Below are 20,023 nucleotides of genomic sequence, written 5' to 3' on the forward strand. Positions count from 1 at the left end.
AAATTACCATCTGCAGTGCAGTAGCTTAGTTCACAGGTATCAGTATATATAGTTAGTCAGGGTGAGAATCTTTCCAATTAACTGCTAGATTAAAAATTCTTTAGGAAGCTGGAGGAAATACTTCCCAGTTCATTCTATGAGGCCAATATTACCTTCATGTGGAAACCAGATAAAAACATTAGAAGAAATGAAAACTACAGAAACAACAGTACTTGTGAATAGAACTACAAAAATTGTTAACAAATATGATTTAGTAATAGATAAAATATATAATGCATTTCTCAAGTAAGGTTTATCCAACGAATGGAAAGCTGACTTAAATATTTTAAAATTATTAGTGTAATTCTTCATACTAACAGACTAAAAGAGAAAGTCTATGTAGATCAGAAAAAACATCTGACAAAAATTTAAGCTTCATTCCCCTCTCAAAAATAAAACTTTTTTTTAATTTAATTTAGGACAGGGTCTACAGGGTCTCACTGCGTAGATTGGACTAGTAGTGATCCTCCTGTTTACAACCTCTCAAGTGCTAGGATTACAGACGCACGCCACCATGCCCAGTCTCAATTGCAGTCTCAGTGCGCCCTGCTTGTGGGGCATCACCGGCAGGCCCAGGGATCAAACTCCAGGCCCCACATCTGTGCTTTAATCCACTGAGCTATTTGGCTGGCCTCTCAAAAATAAAACTTTCTTTCAGCTAGAAACACTAAATAACTTCCTCAGTTAGATAATAATCTATAAAATAAGCTATAGCTAATATAATACTTGAATGTGTTCCTTGAGGTTAAAAAAAAATGTGGCTAGAATATCTACTATACTCTTTTTCAACACTGTGCTAAATGGTCTCACCAGTACAATCAAAAGCAAAATATAGAGGCACAGACTAGAAACAGAAAAAAGAAAACCATCTTCATTTGTAAGTGACATGATTATGTAGAAATTCCAAAGGAATCAGAGAAAAGCTATTAAAACTCATAAGTGAAGTTTCAAGGGGGCAAGATAAAAGACTAACACACAGGGCTGATACATGATTAGCATGTCCCTGGGCTCACCCCAGCATAAAAAACAAAACAACAAAAAACCAACAAACAGATGATCCCCCCCCATCACTATATAAAGAAAGATCAATAGTATCTTCATTAATGAATTGAAAATTTAAATAAAAATACCATTCAAAAAGGTATTTGACAAAATATGTGTAAAATTTCTACACTGAAAAGTACAAAATAAGCTGAGAGAAAAAATATTTTTCAAGATAGGGTCTTGCTATGCAGTTCAGTTAGACCTCAAACTTAGGGTGATCCTCCTGCCTCAGCCTCCCAGATGCTAGGATTATAAGTACATGCTACTACACCTGGCTTGAGAGAAACTGTAAAGCAACTAAGTACATTGAGAGACATATCATATTCATGGATTAGAAGACTCAATATTGTTCAGATATCAATTCTCCCCTAATTGACCTATGGATTCAACATTATTTGAATAACAATCCTAGCAGGCTGCTTTATAAAAATTATCAAGATGATCCTATAATTGATAGGAAAATGCAATGGTCCTGGAGTAGCCAAAGTACCTTGGAGAAGTTGGAAGACTAATACAACCTGATTTCAAACCATTATGAGGCTACAGTTAGTTATTAAGACAGGATGATTTATAGTAATATAGACCACAAATACACTTTCACACATTGTAGAAAACTGATTTTCAACAAACACACAAAGCCAATTCATTGGAGGAAGGGTTCATTTCAAGAAATCATGAATAACTGAATATCCATAGGCCAAAAAAGAAGTTCAATGTAGACTTTATACCATATATAAAAGCCCATTAGGAGTGGAACATGGCTCTAAGCCGCAAAATTTAGGAGGAAGTCCTTATGATCCAGGGTTAGGCCTCAATGTCTTATGCCAAAAGAAATATCCGCAAGAGAAAATGGATAAACTAAACTACCTTAAAATTTAAAACCTTATAATATTCAATAACGGAACTTACAAAAAATGGGGCATACAGATTTATGTCCATTTTGTATCTGTGTATTCAAAGAGGTTGGGATAGATATATAGTTGCATTCTCTTAATGAATAGAATGATTTGTTCTAATGATGTTTGTAAATAGGATCACAAGTCCGCATCTTGTACAGCAATTAACCACTAAGAAGAATATATGCAGTGTATTATTTGTTGAAACTGTACTTCCGATTTGATTTGAAACTGTCTCATTGCTATCTGTTTATCAATAAAACTTTGAAAAAAAAATTTAAAACCTCTTCAAAAAGGCAGTTAAGAAAATGAAAACTTAAGCCACAGACCGGGAAAACTTATCTGACAATGGACTTGTGTATACGATGTATTAAGAACTCTCAAAAGTCAGTAGTTAAGGCTTTCAGCTAACAGAGGCTAAGGTGCAACTTTTTTTTTTTTTTAAGGTGCAACTTTCTTTGGCTATCCCAGATCCAGTTTCATCTGACACCAGCTGTCTCCACAATACTGCACAACTTCGACCTCGAGATCCCATGTGGGATCAAAATCATATACCTGTGAGGCACCAAAGGTGAAGTCGGCACCACATCTACCCTGGGCCCCAAGATCAGCCCCCTTTCAGTCTCCAAAAGAAGCAGGTGATGACATCATCAAGGCACCTGGTGACTAGAAGAGTCTGAGAATTATAGTGAAACTGACTGGTCAGAACAGACATACCCAGATGGAGGTGGTGCCTTCTGTCTCTGCCCTTGATCATCAAAGCCCACAAGGAGCCACCAAGAGACAGAAGAAACAGAAAATGTTAAGTACAATGGAATGTCACTTGACAAGGTTCTCAACATTGCCTGATACATGTGGCACTTTCTGGAATCATTAAAGTGATCCCAGGTACTGCCCCGTCTGCTGACTGTAATGTGCACATCAGCACCCTCATGACAACATAGGGGATACCAACATTGGTGCATGAGAGTGCCCAGCTAGCTAAGAAGCATAAGAAAATAGACAATAAAAAGATGATCTAGGGGCCAGCGAGATGGCTCAGTAGAATAAGTGCTTCCCTGGCAAGTGCAAGGGTCTGAGTCCAATCCCCAGTTCCGCACACACACAAAAAAGTCTTTTGTCCATTGTTTTCATTAGATTGTTTTCTTAACTGTTGACTTTTTTGGAAGGTCATCTTTTTCTTTTTTTGCAGAACTGGGGATTGAACTCAGACCCTTGCACTTGCCAGGGAAGTGCTTATTCTACTGAGCCATTTCCCCGACCCAATTTTTTTTTTTTTTTTTGACAAAAGATTTGAACTGATATTTCACCAAAGATATGCTGACAGAAAATAAATACATTAAATGGATGGTGAACTGCATCAAAGAAAAAGTAATTCTTACCTATTAAAGAAATGAAAATTAAAGCAATACTATACAACACACCTAGGACAAGAATATAATTTAAAGAGATGGACCATAGCAAATGTTGACAAGAATGTGGAAGAACCAAAAGTATCACATCTCACTAGTGGGAATACAAAATGGTACAGTCTCTGTGAGAAACAGTCTGGAAGTTCTTTAAAAGTTAAACATGCACCTGCCACATGATTTAACTATTCATCTCTTGGGTGTTTATCCAGGAGAAAAGAAAGCATGAATCATACAAAACACAAGCAAACATGCACAGCAGCTTTATCTCCTTGCTTATCTATCAGTACTGGGGACTGAACCTAAGGCTTTTACACTGAGCCCTTTTTTAGTGTTTATTTTCAAACACAGTTTTGCTAAGTCATTAAATTGTCCAGATTGGATATGAATTTGTAATCCCTCTGCCTCAGCTCCCAGAGTGCTGGGATTCCAGGTGTGTGCCACCAGGCTCAGCTCCATGGTAGATTTCATGTCCATAAACAGATGAACAAATAAATACATTGTACAACCCCAACACATATTGAGTTCTGGTGTTTTCCTGATTAGCATTATGAAGTGTACACTCTCTTGTGATGAGGGCAATGGCAAAGAGCCATCACTTCCAGTCAGCCTCAGGAGCACCGGAACAAACAACTGAAATTCTACAGGGTAAAAACCATTGCCGGTATGTTTTGGATATAAGAATTCAACAAATTACATGAGTATCAGCACTTACTATAGAATAGGCTCTGTAGTAGGTGACTGTGCCCAGCTGTAGGCTAATGTAAGTGCTGTGACACATTTAAGGTTAGTCTTAGCTATGATGTATATTAAGTATATTAAATGCACATGCAACTTAGCAGTATTTCCAACTTACAACAGGTTTACAGGGTCTAACTCATTACCCACAGAGTAGCAGCATATCCATGCCATAAGCTAAATTTAATAATGAACATGAAACAGGTGTTGATGTACGCAAGATGGATAAATCGCAAAGCAATTCTGTCGAGTGGAAAGATCCAGGTGAAAGGAAGGGCAGGAATCTATCAGGATCTGTGGGGATGGCTCCGGGGTCCATCAGGATCTGTGGGCACGGCCCCAGGGTCTCCCCACAAACACCAAAATCTGCAGACGCTCAAGTCCTTTACTTATGTAACAGGGAGCGGTGTTCACATGTGACAAAAATGTCTTCTCCTAACCTTTAAGTCATCTTTAGATTTATTGTACCTATTGCAATGTAACTGCTGTACAAACAGTAGTTTAGGGAAAGGAAAATAGAGTGTATGTGTTTAGTATATATTTTTGATGCATGGCTGGTTGAAACATGGATATGGAGGGCTGACTGTACATATACATATATGGTAGTGGTTGGAGAGTGTAGAAGCATGGCAAAAATTACCAAATTATATGCCTTAAATGTGTCCCATCTATTTGACCTCAATTACATCTCAATAAACTTAACTTGCAGGATGAAGCTGAGGCAGGAAGGTTAAAAGTTCAAGCTGAGTCTGGACAATGTAAGTGACACAGGAAGACGGTGTGTCAAATTTTAGGAGCTGAGGATGTACCTCAGTGAGAAGGTCCTCAGTACAATCCCCAATACCAACTAACACACAAAAACACCATAGGACTTCTACATGGTAGAAGGAGAAACAGCAAATATATCCAGGCTCTATTAGTTCTATTTTTAGTCTATTTGGTTTGCTATTGTATCTCTATTGCCTAAAATGGTACCTTTTCTAGTAAGGGCTCAACGAATATATTTTTAATGTGTCAGTGAGTGATAAATTCTTTTCTTTTCCAATCAGATTTTTTGGGGTACATTTTAGATATGCATAATGGTCACATTCACCATAGAGAATCTGTACTTATACCTAATGTAACCTGCTCCTTTTTCCATTCCCCTACCCTCTCTTCAACTTTCCCCTCCCCATTTACAAAAGCCTTACTTTCATTTTTTTCTTTTCTCATTTTCTTTCCTTTTCCCTTCTTCTTATTCTTTTTGGTGGAACCGGGGATTGAACTCAGGCCCTTGTGCTTGCCAGGGAAGCACTTATTCTACTGAGCCATCTCCCTGGCCCTCCTTTTCCCTCCTTTCTTTTCTCCCTCCCCCTCACCTCTTCCTCTCCCCATTTGAACATTTTCTTCCTATTTCACACACCTATCATACATTTTGGTCCTTATTTACATTTTCAGTTTCTCACACCAGAGAAATAATGTAGTCGTTACATGTGTGTGATTGATTTCCCTTAAACGTATGGTCTCAGGGTGCCTCCACTTCCCTAGAAATGTCTTGAGCTTATCTTTCTTTATGGCAGAATAGTACTTCATTGTATCATAGTACCCACATCAATCTTCATCCATTCACTAGCTGATGGGCATCTGGGTTGTTTCCAAGGTTTGGCTATTATAAATCTGCTGCTGTAAACATGGGTGTGCATATATCACGGTGGTGTGATGCTTTTAATTTTTCTAGGACAATACCAGGAAGGGGAATAGTACGAAACCTCCTCTAGTTCTAGTTTTCTGAGGACTCTCCATACTAATCTCCACAGTGTCAACACATTTTATAAATGAATAGCTTCCTCTACACTATACACATGTGGGAGAGGGCAGAGGCCAAGGCTAGTTCCAAGTGTTTTCTATACAAAACTGAAGGAATAAATTTGTCTCCAATTCAGAACTTTGTGACTATACTTTTTTATAATAATGTATTCTTCATATATAAAAATGCATGGGTAGTTAACCAATTAATACAGATTATTGCTCTAAAAATAATAAACATTCTTGGCTTCAAAAGGCTGTTTGGCTAGTAGATAAGGTTTTATTTCTGATTGCCAAGAAAAAAATGCATTTCTTTGACATCCTTTCTGAACAATTTGTATCCTCACATTCAATTTCCTTAATGGAACCACTATTAGATTGTGTTCTTTATTATACATTTTCTTAGGATGGACTGCTACATTTAAGCTTCTCTTGAGGTAGACTCTATTCATTTCATTGGTTTATAAAGATTCTGAAACAGAAAACAAAAATAGTATAATGGTCCAAGTTTTGTAATTAAATAGAAAAGAACTACTTTGTTCCATAAAATTTAAAGTGTTTTGATCCTTCACACAAGCATTTCACACTAAGCCAAATTTCTCAGCAATGATGTAGTAGATGTTTGAATTATAAACCCTACTGTCTGCATTCGCAATACACAGCACATTCCTCCTGGAAGCCTGCAAAGGATGTATACTGTAGTAATGCAGAGGCCTGTTCCAAGCTTCCAAGGGTCATATTCTAATCTAACCAATCCCAGAAGTAATGCTAGAGGCCACTATAATAAGAACATAAAGGTTCTAGCTTTGTCTATCTCCAAAAAATCTTTAAAAATATGTTAACATAGTGATTTGATAACATCTCCATTAAATAATAGCTATCCAGAAAGGAGGGACATGCATCTAGTTGGCTAGGGATATTGCTAACTATAATAAAATGCATGTAATAATCACATCCCATTAGGAGTAAGCAAAAATTCTACCTTATGGTAAGGAAATTTTTAAAGCACTATTTTTCTATAATATAATTTTATGAGAAATTAGGAAGATGGGAAAGTGAAGAAGATAATAGAGAGAGGTGAGTAAGTATTCTAATACTATTACGTGCCAAGCACGTTACATGTGTTGTTTCATGTGATGTTTGTAGCACACTTGTGCAAGAATTATAACTGCCCTACTTTACAGTGGAGAGAACTGACTCTCAATCAGGTGAATTAATTCGTCCAAGTTTGCATCCCTCACAGTGGAGCTCACCTGTTATTCAAAAGTCATGGTTCTCTGGTTACTCTACACAAACTGTCACAGAAAGAACAGAAGAAAAGCTTAGGATAAGCTACATTTATTTTTTGCTCACAAAAATGTCACCTACAAACTGCTGTGACTGAGTGGGCCTCTGTGGATTTGACTTACTTCAAGGAAGAATCCCCCACGCCAATGCAGCCTCGCAAGCTGAGCTTCCTTAGGAATCCACCACATCGCTTGGAGATATTTTCCACTACTCGACCCTTGAATGGAGAAAGTTAGAAAAGCATCATTGTTCCATGCTGCCCACCTAGCAGTAGAACAACATGAGATTCCAAAACAACATTTGCTGTACACTTGTGCACTTGCTGTACGTGCCTCCTCTGCTGGCTAAAAACAGAAACCAGACTCATGCAGCAGGTGACAGTGGGGAGAGGAGAGGGGGCTTCCACAGCAGACCATTAGTTATTCTAGGTTCTGCTAAGGCAAGTAACTAGGAGGAAACTGTTTGGATTTATGTCACTTTTAAACATAACCATGTCCTTATTACATAAAACATATACCTTGGTAAAGTATTTGGCCAATATACTGTAATAGTAACTGCATTAAAAAGCAATTCCTCTGCAGTAAATAAACTGGCTAAATGGGTAAGAAAGTTTTACTAACACTGGGGAAACAATAGATTCTAGGATCTCAATGCCCTCAAATCAGCATTTTAAGCAATTGTTCTATGCAACGCTCTTTATTATTCCCACCCTTTCTGATTAGAAATGTATTAACGTGTTCCTACTTGCCCAAACCACCAGAGGACATGCCTGACTGTCCTACCAGTGCCTTTTTATTAATTTTATCAGTAACAAGGCCAGCAAAAATGATTAGATCTACTTATACCACCAGTAATTCCAGCTATCCTGTGAGATACTCATGCATGTACCACCACTGATTGAAATCCCCCAGCACTGAGACTTTGGAATTACAGACCTGCTGTGAATGTGTCAAAGTTGCTTTTATTCATTTGACTACGTTTAAACTCTTAACTTGAAATATTTATATATATTCCAGATAAATACAAGTGGTGATAAAAAATGTTTAATGTTTAAATTTTTTAAACATTCTTTATATTAAAAAATACATTGCCAGGGCCAGTCAAATAGCTCAGCGGATTAAAGTGCCTGCAAACAGGTGCAGGGGCCAGTGAGTTCAATTGAGGCTGGGAGTGGTGGCACGTGCCTATAATCCCAGCTCTTGGGAGGCTGTAAACAGGCAGATCACTATGAGTCCAATCTAGTAGTGAGATCCTGAACACCCTGTAGACCCTCCTCTAAAAATACAAAAAAAAAAAAAAAAGACACAATGCCATTAATTCTTCTCAAAACACTTGCCCAACACATCCACCTATCCCATCATTCTTGTAGCTTTCCTGAAGCAGTTTTGGAAGTCTTCTTACATGAGTGTCTTTATAAGATATGTTAAAAAAATATGAAGACTGCTCCTGCCAAGTGCCACCAATGCAAAGGTGAGCTCATCAAACCATTATGGTGCATCTTCATTTGCCTTCTTCACTGGACTTAACTGACTTCTGGTCCTTCCCAAAGTCAAAATGACCACAAAAGGTAAATGTTTTACATCAATTTAGGATCTCAAGGCAGCCACAGAGCACAACTAAAGATGCAGTAAGTGGTAAGAACAATGGGATAAGTATGTTCAAAGTGAAGGAATGTGAGTTACTGTAAGAAGTCCTTACTTAAACACTTATTTTTTGATCATAACTTGTAGAACAGAATCCTGGAATTAGAAAGGGTTTTAAGGATTCTTTATTTTGCAGGTAATTAAACAAAAGGCCTGAGAAGTTATATAGCTTATGTAGCCCAGTTGAGAGACACATCACATATCCAGCCTCACTCGTGGACCTATACCTAAGGCATTTCCCCATTCTTCATGCTGAATTACAATTCCCAGATCCTTCAGAGCAATAAATATGTGTCAGATCTCCTACAAAAGACTAAGTAAGGTTAAGTGTTAATGATAGAGCTGCAAGACTTTTAAAGTGTTGAGGGTAAAACTCATGAGTGTGAGCAAGGGAGAAGAGCCATCTGTCACTGACGCAGAGCAAAAATAAAAGACAAGGGAAAATTTGGTCTTGATACATAAAAATATCTTCCACATTTTTTTCTCTTCTGTTCCACCAGAATACTAATATGTTGGGCATGGTGGGTCACCCCTGTAATCCCAGCACTAACAAGGCTGAGACAAGAGGATTGCTGGGAGTTCAGGCCAGCCTGAACTACAAAGTGAGATCCTGTCTCAAAGAAAAAACAAACAAATAAAACCCTTTAATGTTAAATCCATAGGTTGGGCATAGTTGCACATGACTATAATTCCAGCACTCAGGACACTGAGGCAGGAGGATCACTATGAGTTCTGGGCCAGCCTGACCTACACAGTGAATTGAAAGCCAGCTGGAACTACATAGTGAGACCCTGTCTCATTAAAAAGAAAACAAATCTATGTGCTCACTTTGGTAGCACATACACTAAAAAAGAAAAAACAGACATCTAAAATGTAGTTAAAAACAGCAGGATAGAAACAACAGTTGCTTATCTTTCTGAAAAGCCCTCTAAGCAAAATTAACTAACTTACCTCGACATCTGTTTGAAAGTTAAAAAGATCTATTCTTTGCCAGTTGCTTCCATCTAGGGCTAAGATGTTCCAGGCCTGGGTGGTAGGAGAAAAGAGAAAAAGGGGCGGAGGTGAAAGAGGTACCTTAACTTAATTATTAAAAAGTCTATTTGCAACCTTTGTATTTGGAAACTTTTATTCTTGATATATATTGTTAACAATCAATTACAGAATTATAATGTTATATTAAATGCAAAAGATACTGAGTTTAATTTTAACACTTAATTTGAACTCAAGGTATCCTTATTCCTATAAAACTTGGTACTCATTAAAAATCTAAACAATACACTACCTTGGAAATCTGTGCACATCTGCACAAAGTTACTATATCCAAGAAGGAAAATATTCTAGAAAGAAAGGGAAAAAACACACACAAAAAGATGTTAACATTGTAGAATAAAATGTTACAACTTGAAAGTCTGAAGTGTCATCTGGTTATATAACTAGCAAACATATAAGTACACATCACTACTATGAAATAGTCAATGTTTGTGCATTCAGAACCTGCTTGACACACCATACAAATTCTGGGAAAACAGAACTCATTAATTTTTTATTTCCTTGGTTTGAAGAAATGAAGGTGGGAGAGTGATCCTAAGCAGTTCTGCGTGAAGACCAACTCTGATCCACCAAGCCTGGCAATAATGAGAGACTTCTAATTCTAACCTTCCTAATGTATGCCAACAAACCTCTCTTTTGGACATACACAATAAGCTTAGATGTTTGAGCCTCAATTAACATGGCCAAAAAAGCTGATTGACAGAACCCACTTGGTTGGATGTATTTGTACCCCTGGCAGAAGGACGGCTTCATTAGCTGGCCGAGTCTGTAAATAACCACTTATTTCCCCAGCAAAAGCCAAGAAGCCACAGAATATGAGAAAGTTGGGAAAGAAATGAGAAGCAAACAAAAACCTGGTAGACAACAGTAACACCTCTTAGAGAAAACAACAGCTGCCAGCCCAGCAGGGATCAAAGGGAAGGCCCAGCATTCTGACAGAGGAAAAGAGCCACCGAGCACACTCTGAACAGTGGTCTGTCTGCCTCAGTGCTAGGGAATGATAGCTGAAAACCAAAAGCAGCTTTTCTAGAGGAAATGTGCCTTTTCATTAGCACCTGCATCCTAGAACACATCTACAGTCTCCAGTCTCATGGTATTACAAGACTCTGATCCAGTTCCAGCGTTCTGTTATCCATTCCTGAGACATGGATGTTTAACTTCCTTACCCTGATCACTACCTCAGGGATTTCTGAGGAACTTCAGAGTGGCTTCTTGCCAGCTTACCCTTTTTCTCCTATACACAAAGACCGGACTCTTTTATTACCTTCTAGGACTGCCAGAATCAAGACACACAGTTGTTCCTGACCTCTACTCCATCTCCTTCGCCAGAAAAGCTGCTTTTGGTTTTATCTTTATTAAGATATAACTAAACTTCAGAAAATTTGGAAGAAATTGAGATTTTTATAATGTTAAGTCTTTGAATTCAAAAATATAGTATGTGCTAACTTGGAGAAAATCCTGACTCTTCAATCACTGATATTTATTTTATGACATATTTACCACATGTTTTCTTGCCTGTCAATTAATTTTTTTGGGGGGGGAACCAGGGATTGAACTCAGGCCCTTGTGCTTGCCAGGCAAGCACTTATTCTACTGAGTTATCTCCCCAGCCCAATTAATTACTTTTTAATCATCTTGTAATATATCTCAGTTTTGCACACGCACTTAAAAAATTTTTTTTACACATGCATTTTTAAAAATTTGGTGGTACAGGGGATTCACAATAAGCTATGCTCCCAATCTTTTCTCATTTTTTGTTTTGAGAAAAGTTTTTGCTAAGTCACTAAATTGCCCAGATTGGACTCAAATTTGAGATCTTCCTTCCTCAACCAGAGTTTTGGGATAGCAGGCATATACATTTTGCCTACCTATATGCATGATTTTAACATCTCTTTAACATTTATTTTGTCTTTCAAATTTTTCTTTGGTAGGGGGAGGGTTAAAAAAAATAAATTTTTTCTTTAAAATAAGAACACGGAGTACAGTTACCATATATATACCCCCCCATTTCCTTTATTAAGTTATGTTCCTGTGGTACATTTGTTAGAAAACTTAAGCTTACAGTTTACATCAAAATTCAGTTTCTATCAAGTTAGTTTTATGAGTTTTGCCAAATACATGATGCCAAGTATACGTCACTCTACATAGTTCAGTGCCATAAAAATCATTTATAATAGTGCCATAAAAATTGCCTGTGCTTCTCCTACTCATCCTTTCCTTTCTCCTAATGAACCCCTGAACTATCTTTTTTGTTTTTAGTTTTTAATGAACTTGGGAACAAAAAAGCACCATTTGAAAATTTAAACATCCCAGCTCATAAAGATGTTTGCATATCTAAGTGATTAACATATCTAAGCAATATATATGCTCAGTTGTAACTAAGTTTGTGACAAATATGCTCTTTTTTTATACCAAGAACATTATAGAGTTAATGCAGAGTCCTAAGGGTAATCTAATCGTCACCAAATTTAAGAATTCTTTAGATACTTGCTATTTCTAGCACAGGCAAGTAGGCAGTCTTTCATATACTAAAACACTGGAATCTTTGCTACCATATCAGCTGGCTTGCAAACAAGAAGCCAGTCACTTAAAGGATGTTTTAAGTGAACTTGCAAACCCCAGGGATGGAAAAACCCCAAGAATGCAAAATTGTGAGCATCTATAACTGTCACAACTGTTGCTAAAGATTGTTATGGTTTGTGTGCATTTGTCCCCCAAAGCCTCATGCAGTCACTGAGGTGCAGTTCTACAGTTTGTGATTAATCCATGATCCAAGGCTGGGATTATGGGTGTGAGTGCTACACCCAGCCTGGGTCTGATAGCCTGAATGTAACATAAGAGAGACAGAGACACACACTTGTTCTCTGTTGCCATTGTTGCTGTTGCTCCTTTTGCTCTGTTTTTCTGCCTTTCGAACTGCTGCTCTCTGCCCTGTGCCACTCTGCCTTGGAGCCAGCTGAGTATGGACTGAAACCTATAGTAACTGTGAGCTAAAACCTTTCCTTCCCTCATTTTGAGTGTCAGGTATTTGTCCCAGCAATCAGAGAAGAGTAACTGAGATACTGTTCATGCAGTTCTTCTGAAATACCATTTGTCAAAACAGGATTTCAAAATAAAAGGTTTTTAGCAAGAAATTGGCTTATGTACAATTTCTCCAATTTGTGTGTATAAGTCATTTAACTTTTCTACTTGACAAAAAGCAATTAAAAAACTGAATACCACGTTTCACCATCTCAGTTAATATTCAAAATTACAGCGACTACAACTCCAGACAAAGCACCGGCAGTACCGCCTGAGTCAGTTCATACTGAAATTACGTTTCTTTACACCAAGTAAGTGACTGTCTTGATGAACCCCCGTCATTACAACTGGCTAGTGAACAATAAACTAAACTTTCTAGACTGGAGGAGAAACAAAAGCTGCTCCAATCACCTGCTCTGTTTCTTCTGCTCCTCAATTCAGGCTCAGAAGGCTGTGGAGGTTGGGCCTGCTGACCCTGCCCAACGGAAGAAACTTTCTGCTTTAACACTATCCAGTCACCCTGAGCAGGATGAAAAATAGCTGCCTCAGCATTGCAGCCTATGATAGTTGAGGTACTTGGCAAGTTCTGAAGGAATCCCCTTATGTAAAACTTCACTAATCTCATTTTTTTGTTGTAGCCTTGAGCCTTTGCCGTGACAGGCTGCTCTATTAAAATACATCAAAACATATCCTAGGGATTCCATGTCATCTCCACAACTCTGCTCATTACCAAGGTACACACCGATATTGGGCATAGCCAGTGAGATTTTTATCTTCTCTGCCAAATCTTGTTGTCTTTGCACCTTTTGGCTAAACCAAAATCAGTAAGGAATAACTTATTACAGTGATGTCCAATACCTATCAGGAAGTTATCTGACTTACTGCCTCTGAATATAAAATTCTTTGTATGTATATATTCAGTTCTGCTGATCATCTGGTCAGCTTTGTTTTGTTGTTGTTTTGTCTTTATTTTATTTTTTTTGTTGTTGTTGTTTTGTCTTTTTGAGACAGTTTCACTGTGCTTTTTAGAATGGCTTTGAACTCACTTTGCAGCTCTGACTGACCTGGAACTCACAGCAATCCTCCTGCCTTAGCCTCCTGAGTGCTGGGGTTACAGGCATGTGCCACCATGCCCAGCTCCCCTGATGGTTTAAGTATCTTTATAGTTTGGCTTTTCCAGAACATTAAACAACTGGAACCATAGTAGTCGTTCAGATTTGCTTGTAAATTTAGTAATATGCTTTTGCAGGTTCATGGCTGATAGATCATTACTTTTCACTCAATAATATTCCACTGTACAGTTGTACAGTTTATCTTCTCACCTACTGCTAACATCTTTTTTTATTTTTATACATTTGGTGCAGGATCTCACTACGCAGCTCGGACCCATAGTGATCCTCCAGTGCTGGGATTACAGGTGTGCACCACCATGCCCAATCTTGGTGGCCAGGACAGCATGTGGTACAGGGAACAAACCAGGGTCTTTGTGCTTGCCTAGCAGGTGCTTAGACCACTGAGTTATCTCTGCAGCTCCTGCTGACATCTTGATTGCATCCACCATGGGGTGATTAAGAATGCTGCTGCTCTAAACATTTGCATACAGGTTTAAGTTTTCTACTTATTTGGGCATGTCTAAAAGTGCAAATGCTGGATTGTGTACATTTAGCTTTATAAGAAACCATCATACTGTCTTCCCAAGTAGAAGTACAACACTCAGCAGCAATGAACCGTGTATCTTCATTTTTGTTTCAAATTTTAATTCTCAGCCTAGGGCTATAGCTCAGTGGCACAGCACCTGTCCAGCAAGCACAAGGTCCTGAGTTCGATGCCTGGTACAAAAATTCTCTAGCAATAATATCACAGTAAGCATCTTTTTTATATGCCCATTTTCCATTAAAACATCCTCCTTGGTAAGTTTTTCATTCAGATCTTCTGCCCATTTAATATACTGGTTGTCTTATAGCTAAGTTTTAAGAATTCTTTATATATTTTGGACACTAGTCCTTCATTAGCTATGTTTAAGAAGTATTTTCTGCTAGTCTGTGGCTTGCCAGTGTCTTTCTCAGAAGTTTTTAATTTTAACAAAGTGCAACTTACTGAATAGTTTTCTCATGTATAGTGCTTTTGTTATACCTAAAAACCACTTGCCAAATTAAGTCACCTAGATTTTTTTTCCTACATTTTCTCCCAATTTTGTTTTTGCTTTTTAAGTATATACCTTCTTCTGTTGAATTCTGTGAAAGGTGTAAGGTTAACCTATCTTGACTTTTTCTTTTCCATATAGATGTCAGATTGTTCCAACATCATTTGTTGAAAATACTTCACTGAATTCTTTTTGCTCCTTTGTCAAAGATGAGCTGACTATATTTGTGTACTATTTCCAGGTCCTCTATTCTGTTCCACTGATCCACTTTTCTATGATTTCACTGATACCACATCTTGATTATTTGCAGCTATATATCAAGCCTCGAAGTCGAGCAGTGCCAATTCTTGTATTGTGTTGGCTTTTCTGAGTCTTCTGCTCTTGCATTTAACTTCTGAAAAAAGAATGTCAATATCCACAAAATTACTGTAGTATTTTGTTAAGATTATGGTGAACCTAGAAACCAAGTAGAGAAAAAACATCTTAATGCTGAGTCTTCCTATTCATTAATATGTAATACCTCACCATTTATTAAGATCTCACTGATTTTTTCCTTTGGAGTTTTGCAGTTTTCCTCATAGATCTTTTATTTTTTATTTTATTTTTTAGGGAAGGGTCTACAGGGTATTCAGGGTCTCACTACTAGATCAGACTTGTAGTGATCCTCCTGGTTACAGCTTCCCAAGAGCTGGGATTACAGGCACGTGCCACCATGCTCAGTCTCAATTGCAGTCTCAGTGTGCTTGGGGTTGAGGCTGGCACGGCAGGCCCAGGAACTGAACTGCTGGCCCCTGCACCTGCTTGCAGGTGCTTTAATCCACTGAGCTATTTGGCCAGCCCTGGCATTTCATTTTTGATGTTAATGTAAATGTAAATGTATGCTTTTAAATTTCAAAATCTAGTTATTTACTGTTGGTCTATGGAAACATAATTTTTGTATGTTAAGATTATGTCCTGTAACTTTGTTATAATTGTTTATCCGTTACAAAAGATCTTCACTGGTGTTTTTGAAGAAACCAGATCAATGATCTGGTAGTATCTCATTGTCTGAATTGTTGACTGTACCTTTTGATGTGGCATAGCATTTTTCTGGCCTCTATTTTCTGCACATTGGTAGTTGAGATCAGTTTCTGAGTTTGAGAATGATTTTTTTAAAAATCTCATGTTTTTCATCTAAGGAACACATATTTGGTTATTTCTCCTTGAAAAGCAGCACTGATATTCAGTGCCCAGATATATTAATTCATTAAGGATTGTAAAACATTGACATTCTAATCAATCATTCTTCGTGCACTTACTAGCTAGAGTACTTCCACAAAAAAGAAATCTTATTTTACCTATTGGTAGGTTTGGAAAGGCAATTTAAATGTTTGCTTCTTTAAATCAAAATGACCCATTTTTGGCCAGCAGGAGCCTTTTCAAATTGGATGAGTACTTTTGACAAGACACTCCCAATTTACTTGCTGTCTTGTAGAGTGGTCTATATCCATCTCATACATTTTCTGCTTCAGTCCTAGAATCAGTCATTCCACCAAGAAGCCCTGGTTTCTTTCTATGGAAAATAACACTTCAAGACTATAATAAAGATTGCCTAATGATATCAGACTGGTGAATCTGAAATAGCCACACATACATATTACTTTATACTGAGGTATAACATGCATAAACTTGTTTAAATCCTTGGTGTAAAAATGAACATACTTACGAACACACTACCCCATTGCTCAATCTGTCTTTTTCCCCTTTAGACACCTACAGAAGTAAACAAAGTACACCCCTAAACAGATACTATTTTGACTTTTATTACCACAGATTAATTTAACCCAAAATTGTATTTCACATAAATAGAATCAAATGTCCCATACTTTATTTTACTTCTGTCACTCAGAATTGTGATATTTCCATGCAACTCCATGATGCAATGGCTTATATTTTTCTACTGCTCTACAGTGTCCTCATAAATATATTACAATTTATCCATTTGGTGGCTAAATGACATGGTTTTTATGAACAAAACATGAATATTCTCATATATTTTTGACAGACATATGCTTTTATTTTACTTGGGTATGTACATAGGAAGAAACTTCTTGACAACTCAAATGTTTATCTTTTGCCAAAAAAAGTTTTCCAAACTAGCCATTTGTCCTATCATGAATAATTTGAAAAGTCCCGTTGTTCCACACCTTTACAAAAATTGGGTATTGCTGTCCTTTAACAGTAGCTTCCTGGTGAAGATATACTGATGATGATTATTTAGTGGACTGCTCAAACATGAACAGTAATGTTGGGCACTGAGTCATACAATTAACTGGCCATTCGGGGGCTTTCTGTGAATTGCTTGCTTTTAAATTTTGGGGTTTTTTTTCCTCAGAGATTGGTAATTCTTTCTATATTTTGGACAAGAATACTCTGTAGGACAAGCATATCTTCTCTATAGGTTTGTCCTTTCACTCTTGTAAGTTGGTCTTTGGTTAAATTTTACTGAAGACCAATTTATCAATTTTTTAATTGATATAAAGATATGACATGCCTTAAGAATTCTGTTCTTTAAGGCTATCAAGATATTCTTTTATATTTTCTTCTAAAAGTTTTACCTTTCATATTTGAAGCCAAGAACCATTTCAAATTACTCTGCTTATATTCCGAGGTAAATATCAAGGTTTTCTCTTCCTCATATGGTTATTCAGTTGACTGAGCACACTTTAACTGAAAGGCTACCCTTTTTCCTTGGAACTATAACATGTTTTTGTTGTAAATCAGGTAACCCTAAATGTCAGTCTGCTTCTGGAATTTTTGGTCAGTGAACTGAATGTCTTTCCTCACACTAAGACTACCTTATGATTGTGGTGGTCTTACATTATTTTACATTATGGCTGCCTACGTCCTCCAACTTTGCTCTTCTCTTTGAGATTGTTGTGGCTATTCTAGGTCCTTTACATTTCCAAATAAGACTTAGAATCAATTTACCAATTTCCAAACAAAACAATGTTATAATCACAATTAGAATAGCCTTGCATCTTTAGCTCAAGCTTCCAATCCATGAACAGGACATACCCCTGATTTACTGTGGTCAAATTTTTCTCAGGTCTTGGCAGAGAGGTCCTGTACATCTTTCATTCAATTTGGTCTTAAGTAATTTCATGCTGCTATAAATAACATTATCTTTGAGAAATCCATTTTCCAGTTATTTGTTTCTAATAGATACAAATTCTAATGATTTTTACTCTTCAAGACTGGGGGACCCGGGGAGATAGCTCAGTAGAATAAGCACTTGCCTGGTCCTGAGTTCAATGCCTGGTACTGAAAAAAAAAAAAAAAAAAAAACCACCAAAACTATGTACACATTGCTTTATTTGTATTTTTTTTGTTTAAACTCTATATATTTGCTTTTCTTACATTATTGCAGTAGGTAGAATCTCCAGTAAAATGTTAAATAGAACTAGCAATAGTGGACCCTGTCTTATTCCTAAACAGAAAAGTTGTTCAGTGTTTGACCACAAACTGAAAGCCATGATAGACATTGATCTCGTTAAAGAATTTCTATTGTATTACTAATTCTATCATGAGTACTGAATATTACCAAGCACATGTTCTACATGTTCTAAGATAACAATATGGTTTTTCTGCACTCTGTAAATGTGTTGAATTACAATGACTGATTTTATTTTTTTGGCGGAACCAAGGATTGAACTCAGGCCCTTGCACTTGCCAGGGAAGCGCTTATTCCACTGACCATCTCCCTGGCCCTCTGATTCTCATATATATAAACAACCTTGCACTCCTGAAAAAAATTTTCATGAGCTCTGATCATTATAATTTTTACTTACAACTGGATTTAATTTCCTAAGATTAGGGGCTGGAGAAATGGCTCAGTGGAATAAACGCTTCCCTGGCAAGTGCAAGGGCCTGAGTTCAATCCCCGGTTCCGCCCCCCACCCCCAAAAAAAAATTTCCTAAAATTATGTTTATGATTTTTGCACCTATGTTTACAAGAAATATTGGCCTATAACTTTCTAATAATATCTTCACCTAGTTTGATACTGGGGTTATGCTTGCCTCATAAAATCCCCTTTACATTCTGTATTACTTTATCCCATACATAGTTGGAAAAATTTAGAGATTTTTTTGGTTAGATGCTTCAAGTTTTTAATGTCTCCTGTTGACCTTTTTTTTTTTTGAGAGAAGGTAGTCCACATAGTTCAGGCTGGCCTCCAACTCACAGTGATCCTCCTCCTCAGCCTCCTGAGTGTTGGGATTATGGGTCTGTGCTACCAGGTGTGCCAGCTTTCAACGTGGTTTTTATGTAATTTTCCCATTTCATACAAGTTGTCAAATGCATTTGATAATTCTGTCCACTGCTTTAAAAAATTGATACTTTGGCTCTGTATTAAATTTTTTCCCTTTAAGCTAGGCTTATCAATTTATTCATAAAATTATCTCTATTCATTTCTCTCTTCTTCCTCCTCCTCTTCTCCTCTTTGTCCTTGTCCTCCTCCTTCTTCTCATCCCTCTTTTTGTTTTCTTCTTCGTGTGTGTGTATGTGTGTGTGTGTGTGTGTTTTAAAGAGTTTGGATCTTGATATGTAGCTCAGGTTAGCCTTGAACTATGTATTCTAGGCTGGCCTTGAACTTGTGGCAATCCTTCTGCTTCACCCTCTCTAGGGTCTGGGATTAGAGGAATATGTCACCATGCCTGGCCTTTCTCTCTTATTTTTATCAATTCCTTTGCTATACAGTACTTTTCTTTGAATTTATTTTGCTATACTTTTAAGGCTGAGGTGGGTTTCGACCATTAAAACTTTCATCTTTCCTTTCTGACATGCATTTATAGGTATAATTTATTTTCACTCATGTTCCATGTTCACTTGAGAAGTCATCTTGTAACATTATTTGGTGCTGTATCTTATATGTTTCTAGAAGGTTAATTGGATGGTCCAAATCTATCTTTTTTTTTTTTTTTTTTTTT

General features: G+C 37.2%; 1 protein-coding gene across 2 annotated transcripts in view; it reads right to left on the reverse strand.

The window, feature by feature from the left end:
* The window catches only part of Fbxl2 (F-box and leucine rich repeat protein 2), a 29,206-nt gene extending 21,801 nt beyond the window's left edge, over positions 1-7,405 (reverse strand). For both annotated transcript variants that reach the window (XM_023719744.1, XM_023719743.1), the window contains exon 1: positions 7,321-7,405. The gene's annotated coding sequence lies outside the window, so the exon portion shown is untranslated. The remainder of the gene's footprint in view (positions 1-7,320) is intronic.
* Between the last annotated feature and the right edge of the window lie 12,618 nt (positions 7,406-20,023).

The sequence above is a fragment of the Octodon degus genome, unplaced genomic scaffold, assembly GCF_000260255.1.
Source record: "Octodon degus isolate 3935 unplaced genomic scaffold, OctDeg1.0 scaffold00071, whole genome shotgun sequence".
Taxonomy (NCBI): Eukaryota; Metazoa; Chordata; class Mammalia; order Rodentia; family Octodontidae; genus Octodon; species Octodon degus.